The sequence below is a fragment of the Oncorhynchus gorbuscha genome, linkage group LG11, assembly GCF_021184085.1.
Source record: "Oncorhynchus gorbuscha isolate QuinsamMale2020 ecotype Even-year linkage group LG11, OgorEven_v1.0, whole genome shotgun sequence".
Taxonomy (NCBI): Eukaryota; Metazoa; Chordata; class Actinopteri; order Salmoniformes; family Salmonidae; genus Oncorhynchus; species Oncorhynchus gorbuscha.
The window spans coordinates 23,486,731-23,503,591 of record NC_060183.1 but is presented as its reverse complement, the minus strand read 5'-3'; the positions used below and the strand labels follow the sequence as shown (position 1 = coordinate 23,503,591).

The 16,861-nt window shown below is 42.8% G+C and overlaps 1 protein-coding gene across 1 annotated transcript in view; it reads right to left on the bottom strand.

The window, feature by feature from the left end:
* Nucleotides 1–16,821, bottom strand: part of LOC124047631 (SH3 and multiple ankyrin repeat domains protein 1-like) — a 59,205-nt gene extending 42,384 nt beyond the window's left edge. The window contains 1 exon segment of the mRNA XM_046367950.1: nt 16,449–16,821. The gene's annotated coding sequence lies outside the window, so the exon portion shown is untranslated.
* Between the last annotated feature and the right edge of the window lie 40 nt (nt 16,822–16,861).

Here is a 16,861-nt window from a genome sequence, read left to right as displayed (position 1 = left end):
CAGTTCTGCCCACAAATTTTCTATAGGATTGAGGTTAGGGCTTTGTGATGGCCACTCCAATACCTTGACTTTGTTGTCCTTAAACCATTTTGTCATAACTTTGGAAGTATGCTTGGGGTCATTGTCCATTTGGAAGACCCATTTGTGACCAAGCTTTAACTTCCTGACTGATGTCTTGAGATGTTGCTTCAATATATCCACATAATTTCCCCCCCTTATAATGCCATCTATTTTGTGAAGTGCACCAATCCCTCCTGCAGCAAAGCACCCCCACAACATGATGCTGCCTCCCCCCCTGATTCACTGTTGGGATGGTGTTTTTCGGCTTGCAAGCCTCCCCATTTTTCCTCCAAACATAACTATGGTCATTATGGCCAAACAGTTCTATTTTTGTTTCATCAGACCAGAGGACATTTCTCCAAAATGTACAATCTTTGTCACCATGTGCAGTTGCAAATCGTAGTCTGGCTTTTTTTATGGCGGTTTTGGAGCAGTGGATTCTAACTTGCTGAGCGGCCTTTCAGGTTATGTCGATATAGGACTCGTTTTACTGTGGCTATCGATACTTTTGTACCTGTTTTCTCCAGCATCTTCACAAGGTCCTTTGCTGTTGTTCTGGGATTGATTTGCACTTTTCGCACCAAGGTATGTTCATCTCTAGTAGACAGAACGCGTCTCATTCCTGAGCAGTAGGACGGCTGTGTGGTCCCATGGTGTTTATATTTGCTTACTATTGTTTGTACAGATGAAAGTGGTGCCTTCAGTTGTTTGGAAATTGCTCCCATCCACAGGTACACCTCCAATTGACTCAAATGATGTCAATAAGGCTATCAGAAGCTTATAAAGCCATGACATCATTTTCTGGAATTTTCCAAGCTGTTTAAATGCACAGTCATCTTAGTGTATGAAAACTTCTGACCAACTGGAATTGTGATACAGTAAATTATAAGTGAAATAATCTGTCTGTAAACAATTGTTGGAAAAATTACTTGTGCCATGCACAAAGTAGATGTCCCAACCGACTTGCCAAAACTATAGTTTGTTAACAAGAAATTTGTGGAGTGGTTGAAAAATGAGTTTTAATGACTCCAACATATGTGTATGTAAACTTCCGACTTCAACTGTATGTTGGCAAAATACATCCCTGACCGTTCTCACTGCAAAAAAAAGCTACAGATTAGGAGCAGCGAACGGAGGGGTGGGTGTCTGTGTGTCAACATGCAGCGGGCAGCCAAGTCTGCTGTCACTCAGTCAGAATGTGCATTAGTTTAATCTACCCTTGCCCCATTTATTAGATATTATGCACATTGATAGCAAACATCCTCCCCATGTGATTTATCATAGTAGTCGGCAGCAGCAATCTAAATGACCAGACCGAAAAAGCATGCGAGGAAAAGTGATTGGGTGAAATGATGAAGCGAGTAGTGACTGTTGTGACTGTTCCACTGGATGTCATAAGGTGAATGCACCAATTTGTAAGTCGCTCTGGATAAGAGCGTCTGCTAAATGACTTAAATGTAAATGTAAATGTAGTAGATGGAGAAATACAGCTTCACTCTATCCAATCAGAGCAGCAGGATCAACGTATAGCCCGCCCTTCTCTTTACAGACAGGCAAACTAGCCCATTGAGTTATTTAGACCACATATGACTGACTTGAAGACAGTACAGAATGGTTTATAAACTCTGTGACTGACTGACATGAGAAATATGCTAGCTGCCACCTTTTTTCACAGATAATTACAGAACATACTCGGATCATAATCGTATCCAGAAAATTGCCCATATCCGTTACGATACTTGTTTTGTCTGACTATTCGCCACACCCCTATATAAAAGTTAACTGTGTTTGCGTGTGATCAGTGGTGGATTCATTCCGGCGATTCTGTTGAAAAACTTTCTTAAACGGAAGCAAATGGAACCAAGCGAAAATGAACATAACTGAATTTGTCCAATAGGAACTCTCGTTTGCAACTGTTGGACTAATGATTACACCCTAGATCAGCTAGATTCAGGCAGGATTGCGCAAGGCTGAATTGAATGTGTCGATGTCTGTCGCCTTGATTACTCAAATTTCTCTCGACCCGTGTATCCACATTGTAAACGTTCATTCATAGGTTAGGTTGTAGCAACCTCACGATAGGTATAGGAAAAATGTGAGTATCATGTAGTTGCCTAAACCTATCGATGTTACATTGAGCTGGGGGAATGGAATATGAATGACAGTTATCCAATATGCTGTAAGAGAAAAAAAGATGTGTCCTCCCTCATCTTAAACAGCACCAAACACTATTGCGCAAAATGCTGTATCATATGAAGCAAAATGTATTTCTGTATTTTGAAAATTCTATGTATTGAAAACTTGATAGGTGACATGCAAAATATTTTGTGACTATATCAATGATGGACTAATTAAACAAATACCAAAATATTGTTTTGGGGTGGAATTTTCCTTTAAAAGGCACAGCATTCCACTCTCTTTCGCACTCGCTCTCTCCTCTCCCTCGCTCTCTATCTCTATGTAGGACAGAGCGTGAGTATAGATATATTTTCAGTGCATTGGTCCCCAGAAACTAGAATAGGATAGTATCCAAGGAACAGATTGTCCCACTTTTACGTCCTGTTGAAAGTGGAGCGGCCAAGTTCTGTCCTCCATATCCCTCTCTTTCACTGGGTCTTCATCCTTCTACCTCTTTCCCACTGCTAGTCCCCTCTGTTTAGACGTGGGACAGTTAGGGATGTGCTCTAGCCTAGGTCTATTACAAATATAGAGAGACTTGACGGAATAAACACTTTTAATGAGACAGGGGGCGTCGATAAGTTGTATGGGAGGTACTGTACCTATGAGTGGGTCATTGGCCATCGAAGTGGGGAGTGGTCAGAGTTATCAGAGCTCTGACGTAGATAGTTACTCCCATGAGAGAAGATGAGGAGGAAGAGCTACAGTCTCTAGTGAAAGTCTACACACCTCTTGCATAGTCCTCACATTTGGCTGCGTTATATATATATTTTTTTATCTCAAAACTGAATACATTGGATCTTTTTCCTACCGATCTACACAAACTACTCAACATTGTCAAAGTTAAAGAAAATTATAGATCATTTTTCAAATTAATAACTAACTTTAAAAAACATATGTCTTCACAACCCAGAGTTAATATTTGGTGGAAGCACATTTGGCAGCCATTACAGCTGTGAATAATTTTGAATAATATTCTACCAACTTTGCAAAACTCTTAGGGCAATATTTATCCATTGTTTTTGTCAAAATTGCTCAAGCTCAGTAAATTTGGTTGGGAGTTCATTGATGGGCAGCTGTAACAGAATAGTTTTAAACCGTCCCCTCGCCCATACCCGGGCGCGAACCAGGGACCTTCTGCACACACCAACAACAGTCACCCACGAAGCATCGTTACCCATCGCTCCACAAAAGCCGCGGCCCTTGCAGAGCAAGGGGAACTACTACTTCAAGGTCTCAGAGCAAGTGACGTAACCGATTGAAACGCTATTTAGCGCGCACCGCTAACTAAGCTAGCCGTTTCACATCCGTTACACAGCCATATTCTAACTGTCTCAGATTTCAAGCAAATTTAAGTTAGGATTGTGGCTGGAACACTCAGGAAAACTCAACACCTCTTGGAAAAGCCATCTGACATTAAATTGTGTAATTGTCCCAGTGATAAATTAAAACTCTATCCCAGGGTTTTCAGAAGACTGAGGCGGTTTTTCCTCTAACATTTTACCAGGTCTTTGCTCCTTTCATATTTATTTTGATCCTGACAAACTCCCCAGTCCCTGCAGGTGACAAGCATACCCATAACATGATGTGCCACTGCAATAGTTGTTTTACATTTAATTTTAAAACAGCAAAATGTAAAGATTGTGCAAGGGGTGTGTAAACTTTCACTGGGCACTGTAAGCTTCAGTGGATCATTTCCAGGCCACAAACACTCCTTGAGGCCATGTTGTATGCTAGCTACGTTTCTAACTACTGTTTTATAACAAACTGAGGCAGCACTTGATGCAAAAATTCAATGTGAGACAGTGAACTATCTAAAATGTATACATTTTCAGATTTTGCAGGTAAATACAATTAAATGTCTGTCAAAAATAAATGTATGGTGCCTTAAAAATGTACTTTAAATCAGATAAGAACAAATAATAGTATAATTCAGCATCCTCAACAATGATTCTCTTACCCTAATTTACAATTTCATGGGGAAATGAAATTCAAACAGCTATTCAAACAGACATTATATCTAATAATTAATTAAGTGCTTGATTACACTATTTGGTAAACAATTCCCAACTCTTTGATCTACACTTAAGCCTCCCCATCCAACAACTTCCCTTCACAAAGGGTCATCCTTTTTCTGGAAACATCTAGCCATCCCCCAAGGTTACAGATGGGCTGACAACGTTTCAAACAGACAGCTTGGAATCACACTAATAGACAGCTATCACACTCATCTGTGCTGAGTCTAGCTAGAAAGCAGCTAAGGTGACAGACCACTCAATCCGGGCTAGGCTGGCGGTGGTCTGGTACATATCAAAAGTGGGCTCTCTTTCCCCACCAGCCTGGGTGTAAATGGGTCAGGTGGAATGTGTGTTGAGGGCCTTGCCTGCCTGGGATAGGCTATACTTGGTGGGGAGGGTGGGGAGCCTACTGTGCAGAGCACATTTTAGCTCTAATGTCCCCAATGCTATTTTTGAAAGCTCCCTTTCTACCGGAATGTAATTCTTTGGTTTTCAAGCTGATAAATGTATTGCATTTACAATTAACTTTTGAATAAGACGCATGGTACAAATCTTGCTAAAGTGTTGGTCCATGTTTCAGGAGCTGAAATAAAAGATCCCAGACATTTTCCATAAGTACAAAAAGCTTATTTCTCAGTTTACATCCCTGTAAATGAACATTTCTCCTTTGCCAAGATAACTCCTTTGGTCGTAACCGGCCGCGACCGGGAGTTCCGTGGGGCGACGCACAATTGGCCTAGCGTCGTCCGGGTTAGGGAGGGCTTGGCCGGTAGGGATATCCTTGTCTCATCGCGCACCAGCGACTCCTGTGGTGGGCCGGGCGCAGTGCACGCTAACCAAGGTTGCCAGGTGTACGGTGTTTCCTCCGACACATTGGTGCGGCTGGCTTCCGGGTTGGTTGCGTGCTGTGTTAAGAAGCAGTGCGGCTTGGTTGGGTTGTGTATCGGAGGACGCATGACTTTCAACCTTAGTCTCTCCCGAGCCCGTACGGGAGTTGTAGCGATGAGACAAGATTGTAGCTACTAAAACAAAACACAATGCCACAGATATCTCAAGTTTTGAGGGAGCGTGCAACTGCAGGAATGTCCAGCAGAGCTGTTACCAGATAATTGAATGCTAATTTCACAACCATAAACCGCCTCCAAAGTCCTTTTAGAGAACTTGGCAGTACGTCCACCCAGCTTCACAACCACAGACCATATGTAACCACGCCAGCCCAGTACCTCCACATCCGGCTTCTTCACCTGCGGGATCGTCTGAGACCAGCCACCAGCTGTTGAAACTGAGGAGTATTTCTGTCTGTAATAAGCCCTTTTGTGGGGAAGAACTCATTCTGATTGGCTGGGACTGGCTCCCCAGTGGGTAGGCCTGGCTCCCAATTAGTTGGGCCTATGCCCTCCCAGGCCCACCCATGATTGCGTTTATATTTTTGTTCAGTATAGTAACATTGTGCAGACTGCAGACTCTGTATGAGTTAGACTTCTGCAGATCTTATTACCAACACAATCCCGTCATCAAATGTTTCCTCAAGACTTTAGATTAATGACTCAATCTCTGGGGCTTTCCAAATGGAAATCCCCAGAGATTATGGGTGGGGGGGAGGGCAGTATAAGGGGGATTCAAGGCAATAACAAATATGCTGTTAAATTAATATAGTACCAATTCATTGTTTTAACACCTATTTCCAATGTGAGGTGGCTGTCCCAAACCCTGACTCCTAAACTTCATGTTTGAAAATAAAGCAATTCATTATTTTAGTAATTTTTTAACAGTATTATTTTAATAGAACATCTTGTGTTGTTCATTTATAACATTGACATGTACTGATCTAAATAGTAGGTCTGTTCATTTTAAAACATCTGTAAAAAAAAGGTGTTCCCACCTTCTGATGTCTCTACCGAATCACACACATTAAAAGACTATAGAATATCTGCCTTAAGCCGTATCCCTACAAATATCACCAGGGGATGGGAAAGCACCCCTCCCCAGCATGGCCAAATGGAGTAGTCTGTCTGCAAACATTTTGGAGAAAATGAGTGAGCAAGTCAGTAAATTATGTATTTTTAAAAAGTGTCACAATATAACATCTAATATACGGTTTTGGGACTAAAATATGTTTGCTTGGACGTACACTATCATTCAAAAGTTTGGGGTCACTTAGAAATGTCCTTGTTTTTGAAAGAAAAGCCATTTTTTTGTCCATTGAAATAACGTCAAATTGATCAAAAATACAGTGTAGACATTGTTAATGTTGTAAATCCCGGCTTCTGGTATGTGCGGTCATTGTGGGGACGACGTTGTCAATACACTTACAGTGCCTTCAGAAAGTATTCATACCCCTTGACTTATTCCACATTTTGTTGTGTTACAACCTGAATTCAAAATGGATAATAAAATAATATAACAATATCTACCCTACAATACTCCATAATGAGCCCATAATGACAAAGTGAAAACATCTTTGGAAATGTATTTGTAACTATCTTCGTCTGTTGTTTGTAGAAAGTCAGACCGAAATGCAGCGTGTAGGTTACTCATGACTTTTAATGAAGCTAATACGGTACATGAAATAACGAAGAAGAAAACAACAAACGAATGAAACTAATACAGCCTATCTGGTGACTAACACTAAGACAGGTACAATCACCCACGAAATACAACGCGCACTCAGGCTGCCTAAATACGGTTCCCAATCCGAGACAACTAGAATCAGCTGACTCCAATTAGGAATCGCCTCAGGCAGCCAAGCCTAACTAGACACACCCCTACTAATACACACTCCTAATTAATACAAACCCCAATACGAAATACAACATATAAACCCATGTCACACCCTGGCCTACCCAAACATATAACAAAAACACAAGATACAATGACCAAGGCGTGACAGAACCCCCCCCCCTAAGGTGCGGACTCCGGGACGCACCTCAAGAGCATAGGGAGGGTCCGGGTGGGCGTCTGTCCATGGTGGCGGTTCTGGCTCGGGACGTGGACCCCACTCCATAAATGTCCTAGTTCCTCCCCTTCGCGTCCTAGGATAATCCACCTTCTCCGCCGACCATGGCCTAATAGTCCTCACCCTGATCCCCACATAACTGAGGGGCAGCTCGGGACAGAGGGGCAGCTCGGGACAGAGGGGCAGCTCGGGACAGAGGGGCAGCTCGGGACAGAGGGGCAACTCGGGACAGAGGGGCAACTCGGGACAGAGGGGCAACTCGGGACAGAGGGGCAACTCAGGATAGAGGGGCAACTCAGGATAGAGGGGCAGCCCGGGACAGAGGGGCAGCCCGGGACCGAAGCAGCCCGGTACTGAGGGGAAGCCCGGTACTGAGGGGAAGCCCGGTACTGAGGGGAAGCCCGGTACTGAGGGGAAGCCCGGTACTGAGAGGAAGCTCGGTACTGAGAGGAAGCTCGGTACTGAGAGGAAGCTCGGTACTGAGAGGGAGCCCAGTACAGAGAGGGAGCCTAGTACTGAGAGGAAGCTCAGTACTGAGAGGAAGCTCAGGCAGGTAGTAGGCTCCGGTAAATCCAGGCTGGCTGGGGGACCTGGATGATTCAGGTTGTCTGGCCGATCTAGAAGATCTTGGCAGACTGGCACTTCTGGTGGATCCTGGCAGACTGGCACTTCTGGCGGATCCTGGCAGACTGGTGACGCTGGGCCAACTGGCGGCGCTGGGCAGACAGGAGACTCCGGCAGCGCAGGAGAGGAGAAAGGTTCTGGCTGAGCTGAACAGGCGGGAGACTCCAACATCACAGGAGGGGAGAAAAGCACTGGCTGTGCTGAACAGGCGATGCGCACTGGACGCGCTGGGCCGACTGGGAGCACTGGTGGCGCTGGACAGACAGGAGACTCCGGCAGCGCAGGAGGGGAGAAAAGCACTGGCTGCGCTGAACAGGCGAGGCGCACTGGAGGCCTGGTGCGTGGTGCTGGAACTGGTGGTACTGGCGCGAGGACACGCACAGGAAGCTTGGTGCGGGAAGCTGCTACCGGAGGACTGGTGTGTAGAGGTGGCTCTGGATAGACCGGACCGTGCAGGCGCACTGGAGCTCTAGAGCACCGAGCCTGCCCAAGCTTACCTGGCTCGATGCCCACTCTAGCCCGGCCAATAGGAAGGGCTGGTATGTGTCGCAGCTGGCTCTGCACCCGCACTGGAAACACAGTGCGCTCCATAGCATAACACGGTGCCTGCCCGGTCTCTCTAGCCCAACGGTGAGCACAGGGAGTATGCGCAGGTTTCCTACCTGGCATAACTATTCTCCCTTTTAGCCCCTCCCCAATATTTTTTTGGGGGTGACTTTCCGGTTTCCAACCGCGTCGCTGTGCTGCCTCCTCATACATACGCCTCTCCGCTTTAGCTGCCTCTATTTCCTCCTTGGGACGGCGATATTCCCCCGGCTGCTCCCAGGGTCCTTGACCGTCTAATTCCTCCTCCCATGTCCAAATCTCCAAATGATGCATTCTCTCCCATTGCAACTGCTCTTCACGATTAACAGGGAGAGTAGGCTCAGGTCTGTTTCCTGACTCAGCCACTCTCTCTCTGCGCTTTCCCCTGTTACCTTCAGTTTTCGCTCTGTATAGCAATGCTTTCCTTCTCGATTCCATCCGTGTATAGCCCTCCTCGCATTGCTGTAGGGAATCCCAGGCGGGCTCTTGCACTCGCTCTGGGTCGGCTGCCCACCTGTCGATTTCTTCCCACGTCGTATAATCCCTTCTTCTGCCGTCCATATCGTCCTCCTTTAGCTCCTGCCAGTTCACACGCTGCTCGGTCTGAATCATGGTGGGTGATTCTGTAACTATCTTCGTCTGTTGTTTGTAGAAAGTCAGACCGAAATGCAGCGTGTAGGTTACTCATGACTTTTAATGAAGCTAATACGGTACATGAAATAACGAAGAAGAAAACAACAAACGAATGAAACTAATACAGCCTATCTGGTGACTAACACTAAGACAGGTACAATCACCCACGAAATACAACGCGCACTCAGGCTGCCTAAATACGGTTCCCAATCCGAGACAACCAGAATCAGCTGACTCCAATTAGGAATCGCCTCAGGCAGCCAAGCCTAACTAGACACACCCCTACTAATACACACTCCTAATTAATACAAACCCCAATACGAAATACAACATATAAACCCATGTCACACCCTGGCCTACCCAAACATATAACAAAACACAAGATACAATGACCAAGGCGTGACAGTATTGAACATTTTAAACAGACATATCTAATTTCCTTAAGTATTCACACCCCAATACATGTCAGAATCATCTTTGACATTTACAGCTGTGAGAGTTTCTGTGTAAATCTCTCTGCACTTCACAAAATAGATGGCTTCATGAAGAAGGAAAATTATGTGGATATATTGAAGCAACATCAAGACATCAGTCAGGAATTAAAGCTCATCGCAAATGGGTCATCCAAATGGACAATGACCCCAAGCATACTTCCAAAGTTGTGGCAATTGTCCGTAGAGCTCCGAGACAGGATTGTGTCGCACAGGGTAGCAAAACATTTCTGCAGCATTGAAAGTCCCCAAGAACACAGTTGCCACCACCATTCTTAAATGGAAGAAGTTTGGAACCACCTATACTTGTCCTAGAGCTGGCCATCCGGCCAAATTGAGCAATCGGGGGAGAAGGGCAATGGTCACTCTAACAGAGCTCCAGAGTTCCTCTGATGGGGACAAACTTCCAGAAAGACAACCTTTTCTGCAGCACTCCACCAATTAGGCCTTTACGGTAGAGTGGCCAGACAGAAGCCACACCTCAGTAAAAGGCACATGACAGCCCACTTGGAGTTTTCCAAAAGCACCTAAAGGACTCTCAGACCAAGAGAAACAAGATTCTCTGGTCTGATGAAACCAAGATTGAAGTCTTTGGCCTGAAGAACAAGCGTCACGTCTGGAGGAAACCAGGCACCGCACATCACCTTGCCAATACCATGCCTGCGCTGAAGGATGGTGGTGGCAGCATCATGCTGTGGGGATGTTTTTCAGTCGCAGGGACTGGGAGACTAGTTAGGATCAAGGGAAAGATGAACAGAGCAAAGTACAGAGAGATCCTTGATGAAAACCTGCTCCATAGCGCTCAGGACCTCAGACTTGGGCAAAGGCTCACGTTCCAACAGGACAACGATCCAAAGCACACAGCCAAAACACCACAGGAGTGGCTTCAGGACAACTGTCTGAATGTCCTTGAGTGGCCCAGCTAGAGCCCGGACTTGAACCCAATCAAATATCTCTGTAGAGACTAAAAATAGCTGTGCAGCAATTCTCCCCATCCAACCTGACAGAGCTTGAGAGGATCTGCAGAGAAGAATGGGAGAAACTCCCCAAATACAGGTGTGCCAAGCTTGTAGTGTCATACCCAAAAATACTCAAGTCTGTAATCGCTGCCAAAGGTCCTTCAACAAAGTACTGAGTATAGGGTCTGAATACTTATGTACATGTGATATTTCAGTTTTTTTATTTTTAATACATTTGCAAAAAATCAAAAAACTTGTTTTAGCTTTGTCATTATGGGGTATTGTGTGTAGATTAATGAGGAGACAAATCTATTTAATCAATTTTATAGTAAGGCTGTAACGGAACAAAATGTGGAATAAGTGAAGGGGTTTGAATACTTTCCCGAATGCACTGTCTGTCCACTGTCTTTCCACCAGGTCTGTCCACCTGACATAATGTATGTCATAAGAAGTGTGCTGAAAGTTTTGGGAAAATAGGTCATACATTTGGAGAAAAAAAGTGGTTACCCCCAATTTACACAACTTCTGTGGAATGACCCTTAAACAGTAGCGTAATATGTACACGAGGCAGCACACTTTCTCCTCAGCTCCCTCCTCTCATGGCTGGCACGGTTTGACCGAGTGCATTAAAATGCCATGAAAAGAGCGACTGAACATGAAAGGGATCTCGGCTGCAGGTATCTTACTGTTTCACAACCACAGCAGAAAGACAGAAAAACATAGGGCCAGTGGGAATATATATCAGGTTGAGAGAAAGGAAAGAGAAGAACCTGTCTCTGGGTCATTTCAATGGCCCAATAATTCCACTGTAATCTGTGTGACACTCACTTAATATGTATGCCTGTTAGTACAAATGGTTCTGGTTGCAATTGTGAGGAACAGAAGCATACAAGATCCTAATAAACGTTGTCAGTTATGGCTGACAACTGGGGACTATGATGTCGGGTCTTGTTAAAGTTTGTTCTGTAACTCATTACTGTAGTGCAATTAGTTTTGGAGACTGTACTTCCTGACTATTAGGCACTTATTTGAGGGATGGAGTATCGGCCACTGATGATTGCTCTTCATCTGGCTCTGTGTTGGACTCGTTCTTAGAGACTGTTATTACAGTGGAATCATTAGCTAGGAATTGTGGTGTTTCAGCAGAAGGGGAATGAAATTACTAGAGTATAATTCTGTCATGAAACCTACATTATGGTTTTGTTATTGGAATATAAGAGCAACTGACAATGTACATTTAGATTTTTTAATTTGTAAAATTTTTACAGTGCTCTATTATGATGGCTATGTCGCAGTTTACCAGCTCCAGCTTTGCTGGCCTGTCCACTAGCCTACATATTTACTCTAGGGACTGTCCTATGTAATATGAAAGGATTGCAGAGTCAGATGGAAGGAACAGCTATTTTGTTGTGTTGCACCATCTTATTGAGTGTTGCTCTGGCAGGCTGTTACGCCAGTTACAGTAAACAACAGTCGAACGCTCGTTAAAAGGATACATCTGAGGATTGCTGTCTCAAGGCCTTTAATTGATGGCACTTAAGCAACAGAGCATATAGGACGTTTAACTTCAGTAATCCTACGTTTTTCCACTCTATTAATATGTTGATCAAGTTGTGTGTGTGTGTGTGTGTGTGTGTGTGTGTGTGTGTGTGTGTGTGTGTGTGTGTGTGTGTGTGTGTGCGTGCGTGCGTGCGTGCGTGCGTGCGTGCGTGCGTGTTTGTCCCATCTGCTGCAGTCCAGTTGTGATTTCCCCATGGGAGTGAATGAAGCTATATCGTATTGTAAATTCTGCATCTTACTGTGCAGTAGCTCGGAATTCACCCTCTTTATTCCTTGTAAGGAGTCCCGCTGCCACAAAAACATGGTCAACATGTCTCCCTCTTGTCTTCCCCACTCTCCATAATAAACCCTTGAGAGATACTGCAGCAAACACCAGAGTTAAATCTCCTACACAGTGACCTGTCCATTGCTCTCCTTTATTCAGAAATGGTAGTAGGGGTACAAGTTCTGTCAAGTGGAAAAGCGCCCAATAAGACTAAGGGCATTGTGGTCTACATTCACACTTTCTTTCATCGTTGTGCTCTCCATGAACCCCATTTTCTTTCGGTTCATTTGAACTCATTACAGTTTGTTAGTAATTTCACCGTCTTTGTGGAATTAAACTGCACTTCTGTGTATTTTCTCCTCTCTGTAAATGAATTACCAGTTTCCCATAGAAAATATAAGTGTCTGCAGCAAGGCTGGTATAATGTACACTACGTCCAGAGAGAGGCAGGCATAGACAATTAGTTTCTGTAGCTATAAGATCAACGTCTCCTTTAGTTGAATCTCATGTGCATTTCTTACACCATTGACGCATAGCACATTCCCATCTTTATAACAACCTCTGCCACACACAACTTGGCTAGCTAATATGACTGGTTTTTATGCCAGGCCATGACCCCAGAGATACAACTAAAGTGGTGTGTGGCTGTCTTCAAGTAAACTGTTACTTAGTGTTCTCAGCAAAGCCTGAACCCATGAATAGAGAGATCAGGTAATGATATCTATTTTGTTGACAAGCAGCAGAAAAGGAAGTGTGTCAAATTGGGTGTTGATGAGTTCTGCGATGATTCTCCTCACCTTTCCATTTCCTCATTCTACCCCTCTGAACTCCCACAGCAAGATGCAACACATTTTATAACTCTAATAGTTTATGCACCCCTTGGATCAATATTTCCCTTCCAAAATTGTAGTACATAGGATGTAGGGTTGCAAAGGGAGGGTATATTATTGGAAAATGTCTAAGTTTACCAGTAAACTACCAGAATCTGGGTAACTTTAAATTCTTGGGGGGAATTTGATCAGATGACATTTAGTGGCATTCTTGGGTACCTCCGATTATCACAGGTGTCTAATTATCTCTCATCTCTGGCCCTCTGTGTGGCATTATCACATGTAAAATATATTAAATAATCGAATTAAATCATTTAAAAATGATATATAGAATGACGAAGCTGTAAAACATTATCCTAAATATAAACCATCAACTTAGCGAATACCAATGGTGTTTAATATGAAATGAAATATCGTTTTTCATTAGATGTCCATATGTCTTTGTTGTAAATGTTTTGGCGCCAAACTTGTTGCAGTTGTGAAAAAAAAGTCAATATTTGGAAGAGTTTTTTCATTAATTAGGCTATTTTCGCTTGAACCTCATGGTTTATCCACTAGAAATTCATGGACACTATTGTCACAGATGTAAAAAAAAATCTATGTAATATAAATACATTTGTAAAAAATTATTCAAGCATAAATTACCTAAATTACCATCGATGAACAAAATTAAAGAGGATTGCGGTAAATTACCGGTAGCTTTGCAACCTTACTCGTTCTTCGGTTCTAGTTTGTACATACTCAACCATTTCCCAACCCTGGTCCAAGTGGGGCACTACTGTACGTATTAAGGAATTATTCACACTAAGAAAACTCAATTTAAATGGATCAGGTGTAGACACTGTAAACTTCTACTATTTAATATTTCAGTTGATAAACTGTTTTACCTACTAACTGTCCACAAGCGTTTGGCTACGTACTGTACAGTAATTATATGGAAATCAGGTATACATGGTATACAAGGCACAAGTAAGTCCTGACAAATCTGTAGAGTGATATTGAGTGATGGAGTTATATTAATCTACTCTTAAACTGCTACTTCAGGATTTTGGCAATGAAGCCCTTTATTTACATCCTCGGAGTCCAATGAACTCATGAATACCATTTTTATGTCTCTGCGTGCTGTTTGAAGGAAGTTTCTAACAAGCATTAGCACAATTGCTAACTAGTGTTCGCGCAAGGTCTGGAAGGCTATAGTAACTGCTAGCATGCTAGTAGATACATAGACTTCCAGTCATAGCACTAATGCTAGTTAGCATTGGCTTGTAAAACTTTCTCTATCTTCCTTCATACTGAATGCAGATACAGTACATGCAAATTATACTCATGAGTTCATCTGACTGGGGAAGAAGATAAAGGGCCAAAATCCCGAAGTATCCCTTTAAGTGATATCATGTCATCCCTGTACTGTCCAACTTTGTATTCATTCCCACTGACTTATTCTACATTGTGTTACAGCCTGAATTCAATATGGATAATAAAATAATATTACAATAATGACAAAGTGAAAAACATATTTAGAAATCTATTGCACATTTTAAACAAAAATATCTCATTTCCATAAGTATTCACACCCCAATACATGTTATAATCATCTCTGGCATTTACAGCTGTTAGAGTTTCTGGGTAAATCTCTTAGAACCTTGCCTCACCAGGATTGTACAATATTTGACGTTTGCATTCATACCCATTGACTTATTCTACATTTGGTTGTGTTACAGCCTGAATTCAAAATGGATTAAATATAGGTTTTCACTCACCCATCTCACCCATGACAAAGTGAAAACATGTTTTTGTACATTTTTGCAATTAAAAAAAACAAAAACAATAATATCTAATTTACATAAGTATTCACACCCCCTGAGTCAATACATGTTAGAATAACCTTTGGCAGTGATTATAGCTGTGAGTTTTTCTGAGTAAGTCTCTAAGAGATTTCCACACCTGGATAGTACAATATTGACATAATTATTAAGACAATTATTCTAGCTCTGTCAAGTTGGTTGTTGATCATAGCTAGATTGCCATATATTTTCAAGCTGATGTTGCCCTTTCCTGCAGTCAATGGCCAAAAGAGCACTCTTTGGCCTCATGGGTGGAACTTTATTGATATTTTTAATAATTTCATCATTAATAAAGTTTTTTTTTAAACTGGTGTTTCCATGTCAAACATTTTTGTTATATTTCAGTCTTCTGTATATAAAGTGTAACATTTGATGCAAACTCAAAATGTAATACATTTCAACTCTATATCTATTTTAAAGTTGACTTGTTTAAAACTACCAAGAATCACTCTGTGTGAACATAATTTAGCCCACTGCAGTAAAATGTTACAAAACTGTAACTAGGCCACTCAGAAACATTCAATGTAATCTTGGTAAGAAAATCCAGTGCATATTTGGCATTGTGTTTTAGATTATTGTCCTGCTGAAATGTTCATTTGTTTCCCAGTGTCTTTAGGAAAGCAGACTGAACCAGGTTTTCCTCTAGGATTTTGCCTCTGCTTAGCTCTATTCAGTTTATTTTTATCCACAAAACTGACAAGCATACCCATACCCATAACATACCCATTGGCATCATGGTGAAAACCCTGAGAAACCTTGTTTCCTTCTTCTCCGGCAACTCGGTTAGGAAGGACGCCTCGGTTAAGAAAATGTTTACTCCTGAACTTATTTAGTCTTGCCATAACAAAGGGGTTGAATACTTATTGACTCAAGACATTTCAGCTTTTTATTTTTTATTAATTTGTAATAAGCCCTCTTTGACATTATGGGGTATTGTGTGTAGGCAAGGGACACAGAATCTCATTCAATGGGTGTGAATACTTTCTGTATAATGCATAAAACGTTATACATTATATTAGACCTCTTCACCACCATCACTCTGTAGTACATGCCCCCCCCCCCTGCTTTTTCAACAGACTCCAGCGCTGTGCTCACTTCACTCTCTAAAGAACACAGCGCCTTTCCAGCTCACACCCCACTCTGTTCAAATCATGCATCGCTGAGACTATGCCACAAACCTCTTGCGTATATCCAAGCTTCCTTCTAGGCGTCTTACCTTACCTCACAGTGGATCCCTGTCATCAAACCATCGCCCCTATCCTATTACTCGCTGTGCCTTCCTGACACTTCTCCTGTCACCTATCTCGGTCGGTCCCCAATCACCAAAACCTGCTCTACATTCCCGTGGCTCTTATGATTAATGATAGTACTCATGTTACTCTATCAATGATTCTTTAAGACAATACATCAGCATATAACTAAAAAGAAACCTGAAGCATAAATACCTTTTACTGGACTGTGTTCTGTTTCTTTGTGTCCGCAGTGACCTCCTTTATACACCCACAAAGAGAGCCAGGAGGACCAGTGGAGATGAGTAAAGATCCAGAAGGACAAATAAGGAAAGGTAAAAATATAGCAAATGTTTTTCCCTCCATTCAAAATGACATTTTCAGCTCATCCCACTATATAAATGAGTATCAATGGGACCCAGAGCAACTGCACTGAGCAGCAGCCTCTACTTCGAGGGGGATCTGACAACCTCTCTCTCACACACATACACACACAATTTCACCTGCCCTACCCCCTCTATAGCACTGTCTCCATCTCTCCCTCGCACACACACTCCCATACTCTCCCTCTCCAATGTGGCTCATTCAAACAGTCCTGCTCTCTCTTTCTCTCTTTCTCTCTCTCTCTC